Here is an 18,985-nt window from a genome sequence, read left to right on the forward strand (position 1 = left end):
CCTTCATACTCGGGTCTGGAATATGCTGGCGAAGAACAGAGTGATGACATGCAAGCATGGAATATCTCCATCACACGTAGACTCTGTGTTGGAATCTCAGGGGAGAGTGGTGGCCATTCTTGCTGTCTCCAATGGGCACAGGATAGAACTAATTTTGAAGTCCTTGGCTGGTTAGGATATCATCTGTGATGTATGTCAGTAACAGAAGCATTTACCTGTTATGGGGATATGAGATGCTTAACGAGTTCTAGAAGACCGGCTATAAAGTACCTGGTGGAAATATAAGAGGTTGCATTGTATAAACATGCAAGGAGGCATGTGATGCAGAGATCACCTCCCAATAACTGAATTTAGGTTTTTGTTGCTGCCAATGGAAGGTCATATTTACAGGGTGTCTAAACAAATAATTAGTAAGATTCTGGATCTGAACTTCAATGTGTTATATATTCAGTCCTAACTTGCTTCATTCTGTCTTGTCCCTACTCTATTGGAAACATATGAAGAAGTTCCAAACATAAATGGCACATCCCTAATAAATAAATGATTATGCTGGGAGCAGCAAGAATATTTTCCTGTTTTCTTTCAGGTAGTGTTTTGCAAGTGTTAGCAATTTTCACAACAGTTCAGAATTCCCATACCCCTCTGTGGTGATTTCCCTCAGGCACCCATAAACCCACTTTCTGAAATTTCTTATGCAATTTTAACTGTGCTAGTAGAAATATTCAATTCATTTGATGTGCATAAAGCATACTACATTGTCAAACCATTTTTAAACTTCAGCAGTGCCAGTGAGTGCAGTAGCATTAATAATAGTCATGTACCTTGCTTTGCCATTTCAAACTGTCCACTTTATTTATCTAAGATGTTCCAGTATCTTCTATCACTCTAATCATTAACAAATTTATGTTACTCTTTTACCTTTTCATGCTTGCCAGGGCAAAATATGTAATAATAATCTGTAATTAAATCTTCCTCAACTTACTTTATCACTCTACAACTTCTCTATACATTTTCTTCTTTCCACCGTCCATCATATGATGGAATGGACAGAAAGGAAAGATACTGCTTGAGCTGCAAAAATACCCATATGCAAATTAATCTGAAATTAATCTGGAACCCCCTCACAATATTAAATTAACTTTTAATGAAGCTCTCAAATTTTAGGATGTTAAACCTCATTTGGTTGAGATTTGAATAGAGCTATTGATGTTCAGGTTCTGCAGTGATAGTTTGATTAGGAAATGAAAAGGTTTTTGGCTTAAAGTAGCATTACAAAAAATTTGTGTGTTATGGTGAATCATCAGTAATATAGCAATCAGAATGGCATCAAACTTTTCACCTTACCAGGAGTGAAATGTGTTCAGAACAGGACCAATTTCTTCCCCAGTGTTTTCTCTAAGTCAAAGGGAAAATAGGCTTTTCCAGTATAAAGGAACAAATTAGGTTACTGAGAGAAGGGAACGATTTCTAAAATTTTACAGGAACGTGTGATTAGAGTCCAGCTGCAGCTTCTGGCTTGTGTTCGAAATGAAAGTGAATGCCTTCAATCCAGGAGATTACAGGGAATGTGACAACAAAAAGCAGGGAGCTTCCCCCTGATTTCAAATACACTTCAAAAGAATGACATAAGTGGGTAAGATTCTTTGCTTCTAAGTTTTGGGGAAATTTTTTTCATGATGGAAAGTGGAAGTGGCTGAAGGAGAGTTTCTTTACCGGTTAATATTGTATAAAGAAACATCAATTAGACTTCCACTTGTAGACAAACTTGCTGAATGTTATGAACATGTGACTGACTCTTTTTGTGGGCCATTCCAGCCTCAGAAAACTTATTTGGTACTTCATAAAAAAGGATACAACTAAAAAATAGTCTGAAAAAAAAGTCCTATTCATTTCCTTATCAGGTACAAACCAGCAGAAATTGCCATTTAAAAAAAAACAACAGCGGTTTCAGGGACTTGCATGAAAGCAAATTCCTTAAAAAGGTAAGTAACATTATAAATAAACTATATGTCTCATTTTACTTTCAGTTGTCACAGCCGTTTCCCCATTTCCCTCTTCCTCTGCTGAGGCCCTCTGGCTTTCTAATTTTACATATGAATTTGTAAGCTGCTCTGAAAACTTATTCCTCTTTCCAGGCTGTGGGAACCATGTTTCAAACCACAAGCTACTACTATAAAATACTAACAACAATAACAACAGCAATAATCATAATAATAATAATAACAACAGCAATAACACCTCTGTACAGTGTTTCCTGTTTTGCAAATATGGACCAACTAAATCCTTCCAAAAACTGTAACTCCTCCAGGAAGTAAGATAGGGCATCTGACCTGTCCTGGATTTTGGCTAACCATGAGAGATAAAGCAGAGGAAGTGGTGGTCAGCTGGAGCCTGAGGCCACACTGATCTGCTGGCAAAGGGGAGACATGGACAACTGAGTGGAGAGGGCAGCAACCACCACAGAGGTGCTTTGGGTGAGTGGTTACATGCATCTGCTCAAACACTAGTATCCTGTCACGTCATGCAGCTTCCTCCCCATTTTTTTCCCCTATCTTCTCTTTTCTTGTTTCATACATACTCACCTGGTATGGATGGGGAGGAACTGTACAGCTGGACAAGTTCAGAGCTAACAGTGGGTGTCTGGCTCCACTCTGCACTTGTTTGTAGGAAGCTGTGGACAGTTTTCATGAATGTTCCGTGTTTCCCATCCTAGCCTGGATACTTTGGTCACTTCCAGTCACTCTACAGTCACCACAGCAAAATATCATTATTAATTTTTTGCCTCTGAAAGGATGTGAAGCCCCACTGTATTCAAGAGAATGCTAATGATTTGTGATCTTGGGTGTTATTAAAGGAAAGAAACAATTGCATGATTTTTACTGTTGTTGGTGATACTAAAATGAATTCCATTAAGTACTGTTTATAATAAATGTTAACAGTCTGTCAGTTTCAGTCTGATAATTCATACCAAACATTTTTTTTTTCTAGTAAACTGAGAGCATAAAGTGAGGGGTGATATCTTTAGGGAAGTTTCCAGGAGTAAAATTACAGAGTTCACTATATTCATATTGTATTTATGATGTATTCAAGGGATAGCAACTTTAAAGCAAACATGAAGTAAACTAACATGTTAAAGTGTTAACCTACTTGAAACTGGAGAGAGCTGGAAGTCCCTTGCTGCATACTGACTTCAGTGTATCAACATGGGAATTTCTTCCTTGTACTATCATGGGGTTATTTCACCAGAGAAGACTAGTTTTTATTGTCTTGTTTGTACAGTTAAACCTATGAGGTATGTCTCTACTCTGAATATGTTTCCTACACAGCTCATTTGAGCAAATAATACTGAAATAAACTTCCCATTTGAACCAGGGCAAATTGGACTGGAAAACCAAATCCTCTACATCTGGGAGCATAGTTTCAACATCTGTCAGCAAGTTATAGCTATGCTGAGCAGGTTTGAATAGAGTGAGAGGTGGCATTAAAAGATGAGATGGTCCCTTATCTTTGACACACTGGTGTTAGATGTGTATCTATCTCATACTCATTCCAGATACAGATGTTTCCCTGTTTAACAATTTTAGCACACAAAATAAAATCCATGGATATACAGTGCTTGGGTAATAAATGGATGGTGGGCAACAGAAAGGCTACTATCATGACTGTATCTGTTCATTCAGTAGACAGGTATCTGCAACCCATGAGGTAAATGCTTATGTCATGCTGAGTGATAGCTTGACATGTCACTGTGGCTATGTGCAGCATTTTACAGATAATGCCAATGGAGCAGAATTGTCACACGCATCACATGCTCCACAGTTTTTAATTCAGTTTGAATCTCTATGTGCATATGCAAGGACAGATCCAGCCACTTTTTCCTTGAAGATCATTGCTACTCATACATGCAGAATTACAGGAATGTGGAAAATAAGGCACTGAATCACTTTGGCATTGCACATACACACAGCAATGTCACACTGAGCAACCATGTTTTGTGATGTCTGGTCCCCTGTATGGTTTCTGTTGGCTGTGTTTGTAAAGGTGCATTGTTACAGAGGGAGCATTTTACGAAGGTTTTGTCTTGGTCCATGTCCTCTGATGTAGCAGAGAAGTGTAGGGGAAACAAAGACTTAAAATGTTAAAAGGGAAACGTAAGCCTCATTTTCAAGAAGGGGAAAATGGATGACCCAGGGAACTACAGAGCAGTCAGTCTCACCTCTGTGACTGGCGAAATCTTGGAGCAGATTCTCCTGGAAGAGAATAGTGTGGTAAGAAAGATGTAGCAGGAAATTTAGGCAAGGGACTTAGAGCAGCAGTGTTTTTTTTAAACATTCTTCCACTTCAAAGGAAGAAAATGTATTTTTCACTTGGAGTGGAATACTTTATGGAAGGCTTAAGTTGCATGTTTATCTGTGATAGTAAAATCTGCACTGACTGAGTAATGTCCCAGTCCTGTTTTGTAATCTGGTGTTGATTTTCCTCCTTTTAAATATTGCTTTATGATTGGAAAATGAGAAGTGTAATACTGCAGGTACAGATTAGAGGGGCAAATCTGACTGTGAACAACCTCTTTATAACTGGAAAATTAAACCCAGAATTACTAACACACCTAAGTACAAATAATGGCAAAATATAAGGAAGTAAATAAGATTTTAAGCCAGCTTGCAGCTCCCAGTCTTGTGTTTGCAGCACAGCTCTAAATGAAAGTGTAAGTTTGAGGACCATTGAACAGAGTTCCTATCCCTAATGAATCACAATTAGAGTAACACCTGGATTAACAAATTTGTGCTGATTCACTAGGGAAATTCACCTTGTTTAATAGCCCTCAAATTTCTAAATAAAGTTGTTTATCTGTGGCAGGATGAGCTACTTTGTCCCAGGCTGGGCTGCAGAGCTTGTAGGCAGACTTCTTCAAGACCATTTGAAGGACATTTCCAGTAAAACTATGAAGTACCAAGCTGTCCTTTCATAGGCTGGTCATGTTCCTGTAGTTCTGCCTTTTCATTAATTGCAGCTAACCCCATTTAGTTTACAGTTGAGATTTTGGACAAGCTTTCACCTCAGAAAAGACTTGACATATAGAAAAATGAGAGTTAGTTACAGTTTCGTGCTGTTCCCTGAGGGATTACCAAATGTCTAATTTATGTCTCATACATGGCAATGCCTGAGTCAGATCTCTTTGAGAGGTTTTGGCGATACAAATGTGTCATTTCAATATTTGTCTGGTTTTTGCCATTTTCTTGCCATAAGTCACCTTTGTATAGTTAAATACTCCCTGTTGGCAGACAGGTTGATTTCACTCTCACATGCAGAACTGGCTACATTTACCTGATACGTGCCATTTTGCCAGGGCTTCATAATCCGCTCTTGCTGGTTTTCAGTATTAAGACAGATACTGTTACTTCTCAGATTATTTCTTCATGAAATCCCATTTGAAATTCTTAGGAGACAGAAGCTTGCAGCTAGATTTGCACTGCTTCTACCAGCTTGTAGATCAGAACCCAGCTCCAGTAGGAGATTAGGAAATATAAGGCAGTATGAGATACAGAGAACAGCATCACTGTTGCCTGAATTCCCACCGTTTTGTTCGGCACCTGTTTTACTGCCACCATCACAGCATTGTGCAAAGAATAAAACCATCTTTATACACTCAGGTAATGATATGGAAATTATGTTATAAAAAATAAAACCCTTAAAAACTGAGGCTGGGTGAGTGAACTACAGTTGAGACTGTCAACATAAGAAATCTAATGACATACACAAGTAGTAGGACCCATCTTAAACAGTTCACCAGCCTACCGTTGAAAGTTATAAATAAATGAAATGTATTTTTATGATTGCTGCTCAAGTTCCACTTTCCCACCTTTTCTACCTCTTTTAGACATACGTGTTTCTAAATAGCTTCAAACCCCTTGTAGTTTGGTTTAAATGATATCTACCTAGCATTATTTATGCAGTAAATTCCCTGCTTATTCTGCACAAATAAGACATGTCAAGAATAAACAGGCTCTGTGTTGGTGATGAATGGCACTCTACAGGATCTAGGAACATGTATCATTGGGATTTGTTGATTATTCATGTGACATACGGTAGTGAGAGTGATTAACGCTGTACTGCACAAATTCATCAGTGAATAAAAGCATTACATTACTGTGGTTCAAGCTGAAACAAGCTACTAAATCAGACTCTTCCAAGATAGCGAACATTCACTTTTCTTAAGTACTAAATAAACCTTGCATCTTTAGGTTAGAGGAAATTGGACAGATAAAGAAATTGTTATCTCAGTTATTTTAAAAGTTTTTTTTAAAGGAAATCCCTAAAGCTGACTGAGACTTTGGTCAGATTTTTATCATCAAGAAAGTGAAGCTGTATGTATTTTCTTAGAAAACATTGTAAATAATTATATTTGTTGAGGACATTCCTAAAAGTCACACAGGGAATGTGAGAATGAAGACCTCAGGCCCACTGTACGAGAGGATCTGGTTTGAGACCATCTTAAGATCCTGAAGGTACACGAGTCCATGGGACCTGATGAAATCTATCCACAGATCCTGAAGGAGATAGTAAATGAAGTTGCTAAGCCACTGTCCATCGTATTTGAAAAACCATGGCAGTTAGGTGAAGTTCCCGATGACTGGAAAAAGGGAAATATAACCCCCATTTTCAAGAAGGGGAAAATGGATGACCCGGGGAATTACAGACCAGCCAGTCTCACCTCTGTGCCTGGCAAAATCTTGGAGCAGATTCTCCTGGAAGGCATGCTAAGGCACATGAAAATCAACAAGGTGCTTGGTGACAGCCAGCATGACTTCAGTAAGGGGAAATCCTGCCTGACCAATTTGGTGGCCTTCTATGATGGGGCTACAGAACTGATGGGCAGGGGTAGAGCAGCTGATGTCATCTACCTGGACTTGTGCAAAGCGTTTGACACCATTCCGCAGGACATCCTTGTCTCTAAATTGGAGAGACATCAATTTGATGGATGGACCACTAGGTGGATAAAGAACTGGCTGGATGGCCGCACACAAAGAGTTGTGGTCAATGGCTCAATGTCCGGCTGGAGATGAGTAATGAGTGGTGTCCCTCAGGGATTGGTGTTGGGGACTGGTCTTGTTTAACATCTTTGTCGCTGACATGGACATGGGATTGAGGCTGCCCTCAGCATGTTTGCCAATGACATCAAGCTGTGTGGTTCAGTTGATACGCTGGAGGGAAGGAATGCCATCCAGAGGGACCTCAACACGCTTGTGAGGTGGGCTGATGCCAACCTCATGAAGTTTAACCATGCCAAGTGCAAGGTCCTACACCTGGGTCAGAGCAATCCCAGGCACAGCTACAGGCTGTGCAGAGAAGAGATTCAGAGCAGCCCTTCAGAGAAGAACTTGGGGGTGTTAGTTGATGAGAAACTGAACATAAGCTGGCTTTAGCGTGCATTCGCAGCCCAGAAAGCCAACTGTATCCTGGGCTGCATCAAAAGGAGCATGACCAGCAGGTTGAAGGAGGTGATCCTGCCCCTCTACTCTGCTCATGTGAGACCTCACTTGGAGTACTGTGTGCAGTTCTGGTGTCCTCAACATAAAAAGGACATGGACCTGTTGGAACAGATCCAGAAGAGGGCCATGAGGATGATCAGGGAACTGGAGCACCTCCTGTATGAAGATAGGCTGAGAAAGTTGGGGCTGTTCAGCCTGGAGAAGAGAAGGCTGCGTGGAGACCTCATAGCAGCCTTCCAGTATCTGAAGGGGGCTTATAAGGATGCTGGGGAGGGACTCTTCATTAGGGACTGCAGTGATAGGACAAGGGGTAACAGGTTCAAACTTAAACAAGGGACGTTTAGATTAGATATAAGGAAGAAATTCTTTACTGTTAAGGTGGTGAGGCACTGGAATAGGTTGCCCAGGGAAGTTGTGAATGCTCCATCCCTGGCGGTGTTCAAGGCCAGGTTGGATGAAGCCTTGGGTGAGATGGTTTAGTGTGAGGTGTCCCTGCCCATGGCAGGGGGTTGGAACTAGATGATCTTAAGGTCCTTTCCAACCGTAATTATTCTATGATTCTAAACTGGCTTTAAAAGACCCCCAGAAAGTTGGTAGAAAATGAGGGTCAAAAGATGCAGAAAACCAATGCTTGTTATTTTTCAAGAATTTTTTTTTTTGGTGAAAAAAAAAAACGAAAACAATATTGTCAGGCATTAGAAAAGTTGTGCATTATATGCAGGAAAGGAATAGTCTACTCTGCTCCTGTGTGTTTCCCACTTCTATACTGGTGAAAAACCAATAGGAGCTTAGCTAGAGCTATAGCTAGCTGAGCTGAATAGATGGAGTTGCTCTCCAAAGACAACATCTGCATAATGGTCAACGGCAATTAACCCGTTTCGTTCATCTGAAGGTTCAGTATTTTTCCTTGATATTGTCAAATATATATTTAGATATAAATAATATTTATTAATTTTTAGCTGGTCTTATGACTGCAGCTTGAATGCTTAGAGTTGGCAACAGTGGGAGATAAATCTGTGTTACAAATGTGCTCATATGTGTTCGTGTACCCACAAAAGCTTTTTAGTGATGTGATCCATGCAGGCTAGACATCTTATTCAGCATTTACTAACTGAATTTCCAGTTACTTCAGCAGCCAGTCTGAAAAGGTTGGCAGAGAAATGTTTTTCCTTGCAGCTGGCATTGTGTATTGAGAAACCATATTGCAGCTCAGGGTGAAAATAGTCATTTTTTTTGATGGATTTAAGGCCTACTATCATCTGAACAGTCCAAAGTGAAAAAAATGGGCTTGCTTTGTGTTTTAGAAAGGCAGGAAATGTACTTTTCAAAAACAGAAGGCTTGTGCATAGGTTGCTTTGGGAGAGCTCAGGAGAGTGACTGTCACTTTCCTCATGTTTTAAAGAAGGCAGCTGAGCCTGTTCTGGAAATTTCTGAAATATATGTTTTCCTCTCCCTAGGAAATGTGAGAATCTGACGTATTTTATAGACATGCACGTATACACTGCTAATGAAAAACCTCAGAACTAATAAAATCTTTCAGAACCAGCTTTTCTGTGTCATGTTGACATATACTGAATGCAAAACAATGCTGCTATGAAAGTTTCATTGACACATATTTGGGCTGACCTACATATAATCATTGTGCTGTCCTTGAGACAAACTAACATCCTAACAAATATGCCACATCAGCTCATCAGTTGGTAGACATCCTGAGCAATGGCAGAAAACTCAGGAAGTGTATCTCACTGGAGCCCTGACTTGCAAAGGGTGAAAATGTAATCCCTTTCCAAACCTTAGCTGATATATGCTGCTTTTTTTCTACCTCAGAACAACAAACTACTTAAAAAATACATAACTTAGTGTTACAGACTTACCTCAGCCCTATCTTTGCCAAGTAGCTAGGAAAATAAGGGATGTCTTCATCTTGATTTGAAAGACTGAGGGAACTATAACAAGAGTCTTCAAGCTGTTACGCAGCTGAGATTCATGTTGAAGAGTGAATAAATCTTTCTAATGAGAGGAAGGGATAAGCATGGGACAGTTTACATATGGGAAATGTGGTGGCTCCATTTCTGGAGGCTTTTAAGAGACACATCTCTTGGAAGTGGTTTTGCATATAGCTGATCTTGCTTTTACACATGAAGTGGCGCATGACGTGGAGATACCTGAGCTCTGGCATCCCTGCTTGGACCACACAGGCTTAAGATTTGCCAAGAATGGGCCCGGATTGCTGGCTGCAGCACAGCATCTGTGCAGGACTTATGAATTCAGATCCAGCATGAGAAATGCTTCCCAGGCTGACGTGCCCATCCCTCTGCACACTGTGAGACACCACAGGGATATACTAGCAGTATTTGAAGTGTAAACACGGTTTATCAGGCACAGGGGAGTCCTGAACACAGGTTTCCCACATCCCAGGTGATTAGTTTAATCACCAGAATAGACAAATAGCTGCCTTCTCTATGATTTATATAGTTATTCACACAAAACAGCTCAATTAAGGATTACTACTCCATTATAACTGAACAGTTTTGATGCTAACTCAGTCAGATGAATTTTCTAAGCATTGGGTGATTTGTACTGAACAGAAATTCTGTCCTGAACCTAAGTAGCTATCCTGGCAAAGGCTTAAATTAAAATGCAAAAATTGAGAAAAACATTGGTGTCAATGACTCAAAAATTTTTCAGTGTTTTTTTTTCCTTTTCTTCATGGAAAAAACTCTGTGCCCCTTCCATACAACTAATTTCTGTGTTGATTAGCTCCTACACATTTGCTACTGTTATATTTCCATCTCTCCAGAAGGCAAGCTGGCAAGGTTTTCCCCTTCTGGTAAATAATGATCACTTCCCAACCTTCATGACATAGAATGTAACTCCACATTTGGGATGGAATGAGCCCTGCTTACCAAACTGATAGCTACTTGTTACAGGAAAACAGATTTTTAAACAAAATCTTTGCACCTATCTTTCATATTTTAAGTGGAAGAAAGCCCCCTACAAAGCAGCTCCCTACAAAGGAAACAAGATTTTTTGGTCATTATCAGACTTTCTAGGTTTAGCTTTGTCTTTATTGACTGCTTTTGATTTATAAATACCCCTGCTCCTATGCTATTTTTTTCTTCTGCTTTTCCTGCTAGATTACAGCGATATTATTTAGACCACTATTGGCAAGATAAGATGTGGTAGTTCTCTTTTCCAAGGTTTGAATCTTGTCCCCATCCAATGTTGGCATGTCTCTGACTTGCAAAATAAAAAAAAAAAAGAAAATTGCTTCTGTTACTTTTCCTTAATTGGTCATTATCCAAATTTCATCAGGCTCTCAGTTTTGCCCAAATTATGTTTGTCTGGTCCTGCCACCAATAACCTGATCTAAACCATGAGGTAATTTTGTCCACCTATGCCTGTTAAAAAGCCTGGGATCTGGCTTTGGCTCTGTTCCCACAGAAAATTTCCATTCCATTCAATGACAGCTGGATAAGCCCATTATTTTGCAAATTAAGGACTTTAAAGAGTGATATCTCTTCATAAATACCTTGGAGATGTTTGGGAAATAACTGTGGTGATTATTTTTGTGCTAGGATACACGAAATGTGAGTTAGATTAAGAGCAGTCCAGTTAGCATTTAGATCAGCCAAAAATTGTGGTACATATGCCAAAGACTCAGCTCTAGCCTGCTATTAATTAATATACAAAAGAGTTATGACATAAGAAGTGACTGCTAGAAACAGCCTGTACAAATGCGTATGACATGGCAGACTCTCTCATCTACAGAAGCAAAAGAAATAAGCCCTAGGAAATAAGGAAATAGTTACTAAATGGTGACCTGTTGTACCACCATCAGACTGTGCCTGCCACAGGAGGCTGAGCAAGGTTGGGGTATGCCAGTTTACCACTGAGGCTAATGGGTAAAACCTGAGACCCAGCAAAAGGGTCTTTCCTCCTTTAGCTGCTCTAGATGTATGTAAAAGCAAATTACTTTCTGTTGCTGAGGCTAAAAGTTTTCAAGACACTTTTTTTCCTTTTCTTTTTTTTTTTTTCCTGCCTTCATGACAGACTGAAGAACTCGTTGGTGCTGTAATGAAAGGCAAACTGCGTTCCCTGTCATGTCAAGAACGCTGCATCGGGAAAGTCGACATGATTTCATGGCTAATGATTCACTCGCTAATATCAATGTGGGCTGCAGTGAGGATAACCAAGTTGAGCTGTCTTAGATCAAATGATTCAATTAGGCCAGCTGTCCCTATTTGTCATGGCTCAACTCGCTTTCAAATTACCTTTCCAAAGTGTGTACGTGCCTTAGCATAGAACTTAACAGCTCAACTGTTTTACAAAAAGGGGATATTTAGCCACGATGATAAGGGAGAAGAAAGACGTCCCTTTTCATCTGCACTGAATGCTTTTCCTTAGCAGTTACAGTATGTATTTGCCAAGCTAAACTTTAAACATCACTGTCAAGTGTGAATCACTCGACTGTCCTGATGCCAGTGCTCTTTTAGATTTCTAGATTATCTTTTGGCAGGTTAATGAAAATAAAAAAGAAAAATCTAATGGGGTGTGTGTGTGTACAGGGAAAACCGCCACAGAAAAGAGTAAACGGCTGATAGAAACCAAAAATACATTCAGAGTCCCTCAAATGTATCTTTTAGGCTTAAACAGAGCTGAAGTCGAGAGTAGCCAATGATTGTTCACATGATGACTAGCAAAGAGCTTTTCTGCAACACATTGACTATCTTAGAATAAACTACTTACTCCTCAATACATTACCCCCAGGAGATCTACCTCCTCATCCCTTGGTAGCAGCCCTTGATGTCACAGCGGTAAGTGCTCTGCAGAGATAAACTGGAGTTGGTGACTGGCAGTGTCAGCATGCAGACCCAGAGCTGAATAGGCATGGAAATTCCATTACCCTTGGTGTGGTCCCTGCAATGTCAGGTTGGGAAGCTTCTCCTGCTGAGGCAGAAAAGAAGCAGTGGCTCTGCTTGCAGAACTTTCACCTGTGGGCATTGATTGACTTTTTAGCATTGCAGAGGCAATAAATGGGGGAAAAAACAACCTGGATGTGCATAAACCAGGTGAAAGTTATTACAAAGATACCATCACAGGTGTGAATGAAGTCTCACATACTTCCTGGAGTTGTATTTGGCTGATAATTTGGGCCCTCTCACATTTTAATAAGATTCAGTGGTGTCTCAAAAATTCTCCCCTGCTGTCTGTATGGCATATTTTGCACTATATATCTTTATTTTGCCTAAGCTCTCTCTGATAATCATACCAAGTTGGAAAATTGCAGTAGTACTTACTAGAAAAACAAGACAGTTTCTCCCTGCTCCGGACTGAATATCTTCAGGTCTGAGCAGTGATCATTCTGTCAAGCAAAATATATCATTGGTTTTGAGAAATGCTATATTAGGGAAGCATTTACCATTTATCTAGAGGAACAGTTAAAACTGGAACAGGCTGACCTTTGGTTCTGAAAATTTGTGAAGGTTTGGTTTTTTTGTCATCCACATCTTTCACTGAAAATAAAAACATCAATTTAAAAAGTGTGACTGAAACGCTAACAATAAGAAAATTTTGAGGAGCTCTGCTTCGGGTTTCTTCAGTTTCTGATGGATTATGTTGAACGGTGAGCTGTGAAGTCCTTTGAGCTGATTGGTGGGAGACACTCTCTGGACCCTTTTATTAAGTTATGGTTAGGGTTGTGGACCACAGAAATCAGGGCCTGATGCAGAGAGTTAGGAGTTTGTGAAGCCTTCAGCAATGGTACTTGAAGATACTTCTGAAAATGAAGACATATGGATCCAAAACTTTCTTTTACCAAATTTTCTTTTTTTTCTTTTTTTTTTTTTTTTCTTCCCAGAAAACTGGAGAAATTTGCAAGCTTCAAACCAAAATGACTCAGCAGGATTATGAGAGAGTAGGTGGAGTACTGCTCTCTCTCCTTCCCTAGCATAGATGTACTCAAGACCTAATACTTCCCTGTGAGGTGGTGCAGCCTCACAAATTTTCTCTTCCTCATCCCTGTTTTTTTTTCAGTGGGAAGGGAGTGATCAACACATATTGTCCTCTGGAATAAAGAATATTTCTGACTTAATGAATTGCAATCCTAAAGTAATCAACAACATTTTATGAGGAGAGTATGAAGACTAAATCCACTTATTCTGGGCTCTTCATGTTCATGTAGTGACAATGCTCATATGGATAGAATCATGTGGATTCTCTTTTCCAGCTCTCTCCCATTTTCAGTTCTGCAACACTGTTCTCCTGTGGTAACAGAGAGATCAGCATCATGTATTTGCCTTCTCTTTATTTTAATGAAAATTTAAGATACCACCATTGGCTAAGCAGTTGCAGAATCACATAGAAGCTCTGCTCCTCAGACCCACACTGTACACAGCAGAAAAGCCAGCCATTTCTCAGACAGAGCCCAACATCTGTGTGAGATGTACCCTGAGGCAACTGACCTACAGCCTCAGCACTGGCTTGGAAAGTTCATGACACATGAACTAAGGGTCTAAAATACCTTAACTGTCATTCTGTGCCCTGCTCCTCTGAGACTCATCCACATGTGGGAGTAGAAATAATAAATCCATATATATTCATAGAACCATAGAATAGTTTGGGTTGGAAGGGACCTTCAAAGGCCATCTAGTCCAAGCCCCTTGCAATGAGCAGGGACATCTTCAACTAGATCAGGCTGCCCAGAGCCACATCCAGCCTGGCCTTGAATGCCTAAAGGGATGGCACATCTTGCCTTGCTCATGCATACCCAGTACTGGAAAGAGTCCAAGATGCAGCCATGCCATATTAGTTGAAGGCAAAATATTAACTCTCAAGAAGTAGAATGTGATTTGCCTGCTGTCTAAATTAATAAACACAGGTAAAAAGATTTACCAGCCTTATTCCTGGTATTTAGATTTGTTAATTAATTCAGTTGATGAAAAACAATGCATTTTGTGGCTTGTATTCTCCAGCTTTGACTGCAAAAGACATAGCTATGGATAAGAATACTGTAGAGATGAAGAAAAAGTAAAGATTTGGTGTGGGTTTTAGTGGAAAAGCTTTTCAAATGTCAGAAAATTCTGAATGATTGCAGGCAGGAAGTGTGGTCTGACCAAGCTGCTGCATTAGGGTTTTCATTCATTTCTTCCTGCTATGATTTCTTCTTTCTTATTCCTGGTACAGAAATCTTGGCAAGGAGGTAGAATCTAAGAGAAATTATATTTTCCTTCCAGAGATTTTAAAAGGCAAAAGACTGCTAAATAGATTTTTGACTATATTGAAAAATTCCCTTGAGCTTTGCCTTGAAAAACACCTTTCAGTGCTCACATTTCAGCCTCTCTCCACTTTCTCTTCCATTTGGCCAGAGCTCAGGGGGGGACATTTCCAGTCTACAGTCTCTGCTCACTTGGAATAATGTTTGTTTGCATGAGTAAATCAGCTAAAGTGGCTATCACTGAACTCATAACTAGAAGATGAAACCAGTTGGGACTATTCCCATGTGAAGTGAGTCAGGTTGCTGAATCCAGGCCCATGTGTGAATTTTTCTGTTTCCCAAAGGTATTTTTCCCATCTTATTAGAAAAAAACTGGTCTTCTAAAGCACAAAATGACAAAAGCCTGGGAATGCAAAATATGGGGGACTTAATGTCTTTTTAGGTTTTCCCTCTCACCTTTCCTTCACTTTCCTGCAGTGTGACTGGAAAGGAAACTCAATGGTGAATTTTATAATTCTAGGCTTTTACCAGGCTTTTATTCTCCCCCACATATATGGTACATGCAGTATGCCAAAAATCTAAGCATTCCCCTTTTGTCTAATTTTATCTTAAAGATAACAAAGAATTTCAAGGTGTAAATGTTGTTCATTATCCAGTATGTATTTTAGCTTCCCTTTCTACAACAAAGCAGAGATGGAGAGTGTGAATACAGAATAAATATGAAAACTGTAAAGACATTTAATGTGTAAAAAGGACCAACTAATGTGTGTCAGCGCAGCCAGATGCCCAGGGCTAAATCTCTTGATGTGAGATGGTGATTTAGCTGTCAAGGTGCCTGAGTAGACTTGTGGTCATCATAATGATTGGCTATGGATTATTTTTTGTGGGTTTTTTGGGTGTGTGGTTTGTTGGCTTATTTTAGAAATGCAATAAACAGAAAAGGTCAAAGTTATTCAAATGAACCAACAGCCCATTTTGGTGGAAATACAGCAGGACTCGTTAACTCGATTCACATCTTTTGTGTCAGTTTTCTAACATACCGTACATCCGGAAAAATGCAGTGATTTGTAAAAGACATAGTGTGTCTCTTTCCCCAAAAAGGTTTTGTTTACAGTATGTAATAAAATATGATACAGTTTTCCATGGAGATGGAATCTGATAATTTGTTTCGATATGATATGAAAGTATCAGTCTGTGAAATGAACAACATAAAAAGTAAGCAAATGCTCAAGATGTGTCTCCTAACAAAACAGCAAGTTCCAAAACACTAATTTAAGTGAAAATCAAAGTCTTCAGCAACTCTTTTTTCCCCTTAAAAATCAGCCTCTTCAGACAGTGCCTAGTATTTTGATGTTGGTTGCCATTAGTGAGGCTGTGTTCCACTGTGACTGAGACCTTTCTACTCTAGGCAAAACTTACCTCCAGTCAGCTGAGAATCTGAGTAATGGCCAGAAAACTCAGGTTTTCAGGTATCCCAAAGTGTCAATACCTCATTAAAACATACACATTGAGTCAGCCCAAAGGTCTCTATCTATTTTGATGTGCTGCTGGCTAATAATGAATGCTTAAAGAAAACATGTAAAACCAACTTAATCTGGACAAATGGTTAAGTCATATTTAAATCTTGGTTTTAGCCTGTATAGACTTTCTTTCATTTTTTTTTGTTGCAATTCAGATTAGCAGTCTTGAAGTGTGTGGTGTCAGCCTTTAATTGTGGAATATTCAGCTTGTGTGTCAGAAGTTTGTGATTCAACCCCCACTCTTCCCTTTTAGCTTGTGCAGGTGCTCTCAGTCTTCAAAAGCAACTGTTTGTTGGAGTATACATTTGCAAACTGTCAGGAAGCAAATGACATTTGTGAAAAGCAGGTTTTTCTTTTCTGCTTACAAATTGGAAGCAAATGTGTTTAGGAAGTGGTCAGAGTTATGATTTATGCCTTAACTGTGTCAGACATTATGCTGGGTATGTACGTAAAGCTATACCGAGAAAGTCAATTGCAATTGGGGCCATCTGATTTTAAACCAAAGAAATGAGCAGCTTTATTCCTTGTAGATAATCCTCCTTGGAACAATCAACTTTACCTTACAGCTAGCTTCTCTGCTTTCCAGTCATGCTGACCCATTTCAGAGTCCCCTGAGTCGTACCCCGTACAAAAATACTGCTTCTGAATTGAGCCATCCTCGTTAGATGGCATTGATTTTGCTCAACTTTAGGTTTCTTGTACAATACAGAAATTAAGAACCAGTTTCTCTGGGTTCCCTATATATTCAGCAGAGAGAGAAAGGATCCTCCAGAGGGCGATTCAGAGTGGGAGTAAATTAGCTTAGACTAATTTACACAACCAAGTTACTACTTCTAGAGAGACAGTGTGAATACCTCCTCTGTACGTCCTCTGCAGCCCTGAGTCTTATTACTGGGTGCCAGAAGCCCTATGAAAAAGCAAAGGCATCCTTCTACCCTTTTCAAACTCAAGAAAATCCTGTTTGTATCTGTGAGAATTATGAGTGGAGCTTTCACAGTTTATCACCTGGATGGATGGACAAGGGCTGAAAACTGGCATGAGTAACATGAATTAATCAGCTCCAGTGAGGAGTGAAGAAAACTCACGAATTACCTCTAGACACAGGAATCTTTGTGGGCACCCTCCTGCAGAAAAGGCCACCAAGCACTATCAAGGTTATTGCACTGGGAATGATCTGCCCAGAATGGGGGAAATCTGATCTGGGTATGCACAAAATTAACAAATGAAGTATCTGAAACTGGCATTGCAGAGTGAACACAGTTCCATTTTAAACAATCAAATTGGTACAACCAGCGGAAATGAGTTACACCAATGTAAAGTGCTTGGGCACGTATGACTTAGCTTATGGCATTGAACAACGTGCAAAGAAGCAGCAAGTTGAGTATCATTCTACTATATGAGTAAGCTTTCATACAGCTAAAGTAAACTGTTTCTGCATAAAAAGCAAGCTTGGGCAGGGAAGAAGGTAAAAAAGAGCAGATTTTCCTTGTGAAAGGTGCAAGTAGGCTACATACTGAAGACATGGACCATTCCCCGACTGTTGACTGCATTTTGACTCCAGCTTTCAAGTATTCAAGAGCTCAATGCAGTCCAGGCAGCAAATGCTATGACTGCAAGGGGTTAACAGACAATTTATGTAAAGTCTTAGTATTCTGCAAGATGAAATGTGCATGTGAAATGGAAAAAAAAAGGAAAAGATTATATTTGTCAGCTGTGCTACCATATGTTGCTCTGGCGGAAGCACAGCAAAATGGTGACAATTTCTATTTTATTGAATGAGGATCTGTGTTGATTTCCATTATTTGAGAGTGTCTCTGGACAAACAGAGGTATCTTCATTATCACATAAAACTGTGCCCACCAGTAACCTAGAATATCCATGGCTACAGGGTGACCTGCGATTGCAGTCTTCTTGAAAAATAAAATAACAGAGAATCAGTTCAAACCATCTGCATGTTTTAATGGATTTAGCCCTTTGAGGGCACGGGGGAATAGTCTTGTGAAAAGATAAGTGGCAGATACAGGAAACAGAGACAAATTTGAAGCTCCTTAAAATCTGAGAACTTATCTCATCAGCATGATTAAAACAAGTGCGTAAAGGCTTTGGTGGTTGCAGACAACTCTCAGCCATCTGGCCATACTGGGAGGCTGGACTTCATGGTTTGGGCACAGAACTGCACAAATATAACTGCATTTTTGTTTGGACACAGGCTGATACATTTGCTTAGCTCTGCTCTGTCACACCACCTTACTTGTTGGGGTTTTGCAGGATGAGGGATATCTCTGTCATTCCCTTTCCCATGGTGTAGAGATGTCCTAGAAGATGCTGCTCTAGTTATTCTAGGATCACAGCTTTCTCTCAAGCTTTTTCTCAGGTTGCCAGGACCTTGACATGTGACCTGCAATGAGCTGGGTGCTAAGTGTCACTGAGCATCCCGGGCTCTCCATGGCTCCATGTGCACTGTGGGAGCACAGCATCTCTCTGGGACATATGTCAAATGTGAGGCATGAGAAAACAATTCCATGGGGCACTAGAAATGATGCTCATTTGCTTTCAGGGCAGCAAAAATTAAGCTTTCATTATCTCTCCTGCTTAATGTTATTCAGCATTCCTTGAGTGTCTCTCCTGCCAGTCACTACAAAGATAATCATGTTAATCCTGCCCCTGAAGTGGCACCATCATTTTCTGGATAATGCACCTCAGGACATTACAGTACATCTATTTTGCCTCTGCAAACATGCAGGTAGCTGGTTTAA

The sequence above is a fragment of the Pezoporus flaviventris genome, unplaced genomic scaffold (assembly GCF_033815535.1).
Source record: "Pezoporus flaviventris isolate CSIRO_AGI_PZ_B2104156 unplaced genomic scaffold, CSIRO_AGI_Pfla_v1 ptg000007l, whole genome shotgun sequence".
Lineage (NCBI taxonomy): Eukaryota > Metazoa > Chordata > Aves > Psittaciformes > Psittacidae > Pezoporus > Pezoporus flaviventris.